The 7,500-nt window shown below is 36.1% G+C and overlaps 1 protein-coding gene across 1 annotated transcript in view; it reads left to right on the forward strand.

Moving 5' to 3' along the window:
* Nucleotides 1-7,500, forward strand: part of LOC137615999 (uncharacterized) — a 182,033-nt gene that overhangs the window by 38,969 nt on the left and 135,564 nt on the right. The window lies entirely within an intron of this gene.

Raw genomic sequence — 7,500 nt, forward strand, 5'->3', positions numbered from 1 at the left:
AACGCACCCCGTTGATTACTCGGTTCTCATACCATAATGCAGCTTGCACACAACTTCTCAAGGAGGAATGTTACAAGCCTTAGAAAGTTTGGTCGTTCTTTGCAATGTAAGCTCGTCAACCTTTTTAACCATTAAATTTTTTAGATAGATTCCTAAACCATAGTGATGACTGCACTTTTCCCCACCGTCTGTCTTTATGTCTCGCGTTTGCCCTGTCACTGCAACGTCTACATGGTTGAAAGATTTTAAATGCCACACTTAATACGTTTTCATTTCAACTCCTCCATATATGGAAGGATTTCAGTGAAAGCTTGTACAAATTTTGATCATCATGCCTAGATATGCGTGAAGGGAGTTTACGTATGTCTGTTTTATCTCTTTTTATTGAAGGTCGTCCATTGCTATCTGGCTGTTCGTTCATCCACGTGTCTTTCACCTATTACACAGTTGAATGAATTTCCGTGATATTTAGTACAAAGTTAGATCATTCGTTCATCAGTGTCTGAAAGACCTATCTTGCTACGCGGTTAAAAGTATTGTAATCAAAATTCGTACAAAGCTACAGCTGTATACAGGTGTCCCTGGCACACCTCGCTCCGAAGAAATGCACACTGTCACACCCTTACTTCGTGGCGAGTAACCAAAAAGATAGTGAAGCTGTAGGGAGAGATGGCAGAGGTGGTGGACGGGGCTTAAGACAGAAACTCGCCGCGGAGTAAGGGTGTGGCTAGGTGCGTTTCCTCAGGTCATCGTTAGAGGCGATAATGGATATTCAAATTAAGGGGTTACAGGTCACACTGTCACACCCTTACTTCGTGGCGAGTAACCAAAAAGATAGTGAAGCTGTAAGGAGAGATGGCAGAGGTGGTGGACGGGGCTTAAGACAGAAACTCGCCGCGGAGTAAGGGTGTGGCTAGGTGCGTTTCTTCAGAGCAAGGTGTACCAGGATTTCCTGTGACCTACTGTACATCAACATGCCTAGATGGGCATAGATGGACGTTATCCATCTGGATGTCCGTCTGTTTCATATTTCAGTGATTGTCTTACTTATTTGTCATTTTAACTTCTATAAAGTTTAAGGAAAATCATTTAAATTAGTAAATAGATAGTCTGCTTATAATTAGTATCAAGTTATCGATAGTTACAAAGTAAAGATGCTAATATACACTGTAATTCTCTAAAAAAGCGGATGGTAGACAGTGCAGATGAATTTTAGAGCAGTCAATTGGAAGTTTTGTAGGACTATTAATTTGTAATTTGGACACACCACGAAATTAAGATCCTAAATTCATAGTAAATCCGGAGCCGGCCTACATTGTAGTATGATTTGCGTATCATTAACATTATAAGCATAATTCAAGTACGGGTATATAATCTTTAAAACAAAGGTGGATTCTATTAAATCAATAAGCAAATTTTCCCGCATTTTGAAGAAAAAATGGTAAATAATTAAGCGGGTGGTGTGGGAGAGACGTATTCGGTAAACAAACCTCCCAGCCAAGATCGTTGTCCCAGATAACGTTTGACGTGATGTAATCAGGTCATCGTTAGAGGCGATAATGGATATTCAAATTAAGGGGTTACAGGTCATAACCGACATTTCCTCGAGGAATGACGTCGGGAATTGGGGGAAAGGGTGGCCCAAGGCTATGACGTCAAACACCTGTCATTCATTTCACCTGTTCGGGGGATGAGATATTAACCATGGGATCCGTTCCATCTCCGTTTAATTTAGCCAGATTTCTTGCTAAGGATTGGAAGGAATGTGTTTGTGAACTTTCTATTCATTGTTTTCGTGCGTTTATCCTCGTTTCTTGATTATTTATGGGGTATTTATTTATTTATTTATTTATTATTATTATTATTATTATTATTATTATTATTATTATTATTAAATGCTAAGCTACAACCCTAGTTGGAAAAGCAGGATGCTATAAGTCCAGCGACCCCAATAAGGAAAATAGCCCAGTGAGGAAAGGAAACAAGGAAAAATTTAATATTTAAAAGAATGGAACAACATTGAAATAGATATTTCCTATATAAACTATAAAAAATTTAACAAAAAAAGAAGAGAAAGTAGATAGAACAGTGTGCCCGAGTGTACCCTCAAGCAAGAGAACTCTAACCCAAGACAGTGGAAGACCATGGTACAGAGGCTATGGCACTACCCAAGATTAGAGAACAATGGTTTGATTTTGGAGTGTCCTTCTCCTAGAAGAGCTGCTTACCATAGCTAAAGAATCTCTTCTACCCTTACCAAGAGGAAAGTAGTCACTGAACAATTTAAGTGCAGTAGTTAACCCCTTGGGAGAAGAAGAATTGTTTAGTAATCTCAGTGTTGTCAGGTGTATGAGGACAGGAGAACCTGTAAAGAATAGGCCAGACTATCTGGTGTCTGTGTAGGCAAAGGGAAAAAACCGTAACCAGAGAGAAGGATCCATTGTAGTACTATCTGGCCAGTCAAAGGACCCCATAACTCTGTAGCGGTAGTATCTCAACGGGTGGCTGGTGCCATGGCCAACCTACTACTTCCTTTATATGATAAACAATGAGATGTATGCTTTTTTCCCTCTTATATGCAAGTGGGACATAAATTGGTTCATGTATTATTTTGTGCCAGTGCAACATTCTTTTCATATAGCAAAATGAACCGAATTGGTTATTTCCTTATTATTATTTTCTGAAATGAACTTCATTACCAGAATGAACGTAGAAAAGGAAAATAATGGTAACAACAGTCTTGTCTGAATACAGATTCTGTATCAACACTATTTTATACCGACACTTTTCTACTGCTACAACGTACAGAATATATAATGAACAAATTTGTTTGAATGGTCTGCTTTCTAATAATAATAGTAATAATAATAGGGTTGTTGTGGCCTTATTGGTAACGTCTCTGCCTGGTGGTTGCCGGTCTGGGGTTCGATCCCGCTCCGACCCGTTAGTGCTATTAGTGTCTGCAACCTTACCATCCTTGTGAGCTAAGGTTTGGGTGAGCCTATAGGTCTATCTGCTGAGTCATCAACAGCCACTGCCTAGCCCTCCCTGGTCTTAGCTTGGGTGGAGAGGAGGCTTGGGCGCTAATCATATAATATATGTTTAGTCTCTAGGGCATTGTCCTGATCCTGATTGGTAGTGCAATGTCACTGTCCCTTGCCTCTGCCATTCATGAGCGACCTTTAAACCTTTAATGATAACCATAAACATGATATTGATATGTCATGACAGACCTTTCCCTTTAAACGCTGAATATCAATCAATCATAGCAATGAGATTTGACAAGTTAATAGAAAAGGGGAAAAAAAAGGTTACCGCTCGCCTTCCATACAGGATTCATTGAGACGGCGTCATTTTTGTTGTGGTCCATTTAATGTAAATTGATGCAGAGAGCTCTGTCTCGGTGGAGATGATATAACTTGAGATAGGTGGCGGAGTTTTTTCAGCTGTTGGCAGGTGCTTGTGGTTTTTTTTTTCTTTTCTTTTTCATCTGAGTAAGTTTTTTATATTGAGAATCAGGTTTGGATTGATATTGCATTTAACCACAACGTGATATGGTAAGTTGAACCTATCTGGGGTTGCGTAAATTATTATGAATGTTTGTATGGGTGTATGTATATTTATATATATGTATGTATATATATGTGTGTGTGTATTTGTATATATGTGTATATACATATATATATATATGTGTGTATATATACATATATATATATATATATATATATATATATATATATATATATATATATATATATATATATATATATCGGAAAATGTGTTGATTCCATTTTACCTGAGCAATCTTTTGTTTCTACTATCGTTTCATCTTACCTGATGGACGATTCATTCTTAGGCCCTTAAGTGCAACGTCTTCCATTTCTCAACACTTACGGTTACAACATCCATCTGAAAATCTGGTTCAGTTGATGAATTTTTCAGATTTATTCCGTGTGATTATTTCAGGTTTCCCTTTTATTTTACTTTTAATCTTTATCCTTTTCCTTCGCTTTAGTTTTGTCTTCGTTGATTTTTGTTGTAAATAGTTTAGGTGTCTTTATATTTTATGTTTATTATATTCATTGCTTTGCGGTTAGTAGTATTTTTTGTACTTATGGAATTAATAGGGGATAATCGATTTGATGAAACTCAGGCTCCTTCAAATGAAAAGACTGTGTTCGATACCGATGGGATGTTAAATTTATTTCTATTCTACGCGTAATTTTGCGTCGATTTCCACATTACATTTACTCAATAAAGGTAACTTGAACTGAATGTTATCAGTGAGTTCATGTGGTAGATCGAAACTCCTTTTATGCAGTAAAGGTAATTTTTTATGACATGTTGAATACGTAGATTGCTTCGTTGCCTTTCATTTGATTTCAATTGTTAATTACTTCTCTTGTGGTTTATATATTTCCCATATTTCCTTTCCTCACTGGGCTATTTTTACTGTTGGGGCACTTGGGCTTATAGCATCATTCCTTTCTAACTAGAGTTGTAGCTTAACAAGTAATAATAATAATAATAATAATAATAATAATAATAATAATAATAATGATAATAATAATTTGAAGATTTAATTGTTCGATATCTACGTAAGGGAGAAATTATCATTATTGGACGCGTGATTGTAGTTAATTTCCATTATTATTATTATTGTTATTATTATTATTATTATTATTATTATTATTATTATTATTATTATTATTATTATTATTATTACTCAGGAAACAAGGAGACACTAGTGATCTTTTTAATACATAGTTATGTACGTTTAATCACTATGCTCCAGCTTTTAGGAATTCCTGCCCCCTAGACTTATTATTATTATTATTATTATTATTATTATTATTATTATTATTATTATTATTATTATTATTATTATAGTTAGTAGCTACTGTTACTATTGTTATTGCACTTGAGAGTTTAGGATTGAAATGATCATGTTATTATTAAAATAATAGTTATCAATACTGTTGTTTTATTACATGTTTATTGTGTTGTAATTATTATCATTACTGTCAAGATAATACAATCGTATTTGTTAATTACGTATGATTATTGTTATCATTATTAATGCTAATATTGTTATATGGGGATTCAGTAGTTGCCACCCTTATTCATCCGTTGAATATAACGAATATCATTTTTATTGATATTCATATTTTAAATTATACCTCTGTATTATATTTGGAACGGTGTATCACGTGATTTCAATGCAACCCAGAAACCAATCCACTCGCGATTTTATTTTTATTGATATTCATATTTAAATTATACCTCTGCATTATATTTGGAACGCTGTATCACGTGATTTCAATGCAACCCAGAAACCAACCCACCAGCGATTTTCCTTATAGACATTCAGCTAAAAGGGCATAAGCAACGGGGAGCTTGAGGGGTTGAGTTAAGGACAGGGTAACAACAGTGACGGATCAATGCACTGGAAGAGCTCCCATTTCAACTGTGTCACGGATGGTTGATTATTGTTGTTATTGTTGTTGTTAGTGGTGTTTAATGAGATTCTAGACTCCTAGAAGACGTAAATCCTTGGTATCATAAGGCTGTTGATATTCCTAGAATTGTTATTGTTGATGTTGCTATTGTTTTTTCTTGTTGGTTAACAGAGGCCATAGGAGGTAATCTATTTTGTTAGTGATCTGAAGGGGTTTTAAGTGTTGTTTTTTACGTAACCGTAAAGGGCGAAGGCCGTTTAGGCAATGCGGAATTACTTAACTTTACCTTGGCGTAAAGAAGGTGGTGGATTGAGCCAACGAAGGCAAGTGCTGAAGGGCATTAACAGTGGGCATGAGGAGGCCCGCAGCAAGGACATGCGCAAAAGTAGTTACGGCGCATGCCAAGAGACACGAGAGAGAGAGAGAGAGAGAGAGAGAGAGAGAGAGAGAGAGAGAGAGAGAGAGCGCTGCAAATGGAGTCCTCAGAATGTACGTTGAGAATTAGTATCTGTAAAGGTGGTAAATGGAAATAAACCAAAATGAAGAATGAGAAGGACTATCCAGATTCCAGAGAGAGAGAGAGAGAGAGAGAGAGAGAGAGAGAGAGAGAGAGAGAGAGAGAGAGAGAGAGAGTCCCTGGCTGTTATCCATCTTGCCTCGGGGATGTTTTCGTCTTCCTATTGCTCACCAGTTGCGACATCTCTCTCTCTCTCTCTCTCTCTCTCTCTCTCTCTCTCTCTCTCTCTTTATTTCAGGTTTTGCAATCTCATTCTAATTTATGCTCTCTCTCACTCGGATCACTTTCCTGCATATTCATTCTTATTCCGCATCACATGTTATTTTTCATTCTTTTGTTTCTAGTTTATACTTCTTCTTCTCGGGATTATCCTAACTGTTCTAAACACCAATTCCATTAAATACAATGAGCAATTTGTTTATATAATTGAATTATCATGATTATACAATTAATCACCGGTACGTCACATTGCCCGGTCTTTCCGCATCACATTAGCCAATCCCCACGTCCAAAATGCCACATTAGCCTTCAACTCCATTTGGACTTCATTTGCATAAACTAATTATAGCCACTATCCGATCATCGCCTGTGGTTTTCAGTGTCATTTCGGCCAAGAGATAAACTTCTCGAGGGATTTTAGGGGGCTCGCTCGTGACCTTTGACCGCATTCGTGAAAACACATCGGAATTTGCTCTTAGAATTTATTGGGTCTTCTCTTGGTTTAATTGATTTTGTTGTTGTATTGTTAATACTTGTGTAAGGGTTTAACCCTGATTATAGGCTCTAGTTTTTTTTTTTTTTTTTTTTTTTTTTTTTTTTTTTTTTTTTTTTTTTTTACCCTTATCGTTCCTTTTTTGATTATTGGAAAGTAATTTTGCGTTTAGTTTTCTGAAATGCTAATATAAATGGAATTGTTCGTTTTTATATCGTATCGTCTCTCTACAAAGAAAAAGAATCAAGAAATGAAATTAACATAAAGCCCAAATACATATTTTCTATTTTAAAACTGTTTGGGTCATTGGAAGTGTCAGCCAATTCACGATTTAAAATAGTGGATTACCCCAAAGAAGAACTATAAACCTACTTCATGATGGAGCGAGGTGGTTTTGAAAGTCTGAAAGGATGGACGCAATTAAGATAGAGTTCCAAAGCAAGTCAAAAAGAATATTGAATTTAGATAGTTCCAAAGCAAGTCAAAAGGAATATTAAATTAAGATAGTTCCAAAGCGAGTCAAAAGGAATATTGAACCCAAATTACATAAAGGACAGTCAGCTAAAGCGGAAACCGTAGCGAGAAGTGCACCGCTTGGATCTCGTCTTGTGGGTCCAAGGATCGCTTCCAGGTTTCCTATCAATTGTTACCAGATTCTGCAAGGACTATATGTATAGTCCTTGATATTCAGTTTGGATCAAGAAATAGAAAGTGGTATTAAGACCTATTCGTAAAGACTTGCTGAGAACTCTGTACCCTCGTAGATCTATTCATAAAATTTAATTTGTTTAGAAATTATAAAGCAAAGCGTG

Source organism: Palaemon carinicauda, chromosome 2 (genome assembly GCF_036898095.1).
Source record: "Palaemon carinicauda isolate YSFRI2023 chromosome 2, ASM3689809v2, whole genome shotgun sequence".
In the NCBI taxonomy this organism is placed as follows: domain Eukaryota; kingdom Metazoa; phylum Arthropoda; class Malacostraca; order Decapoda; family Palaemonidae; genus Palaemon; species Palaemon carinicauda.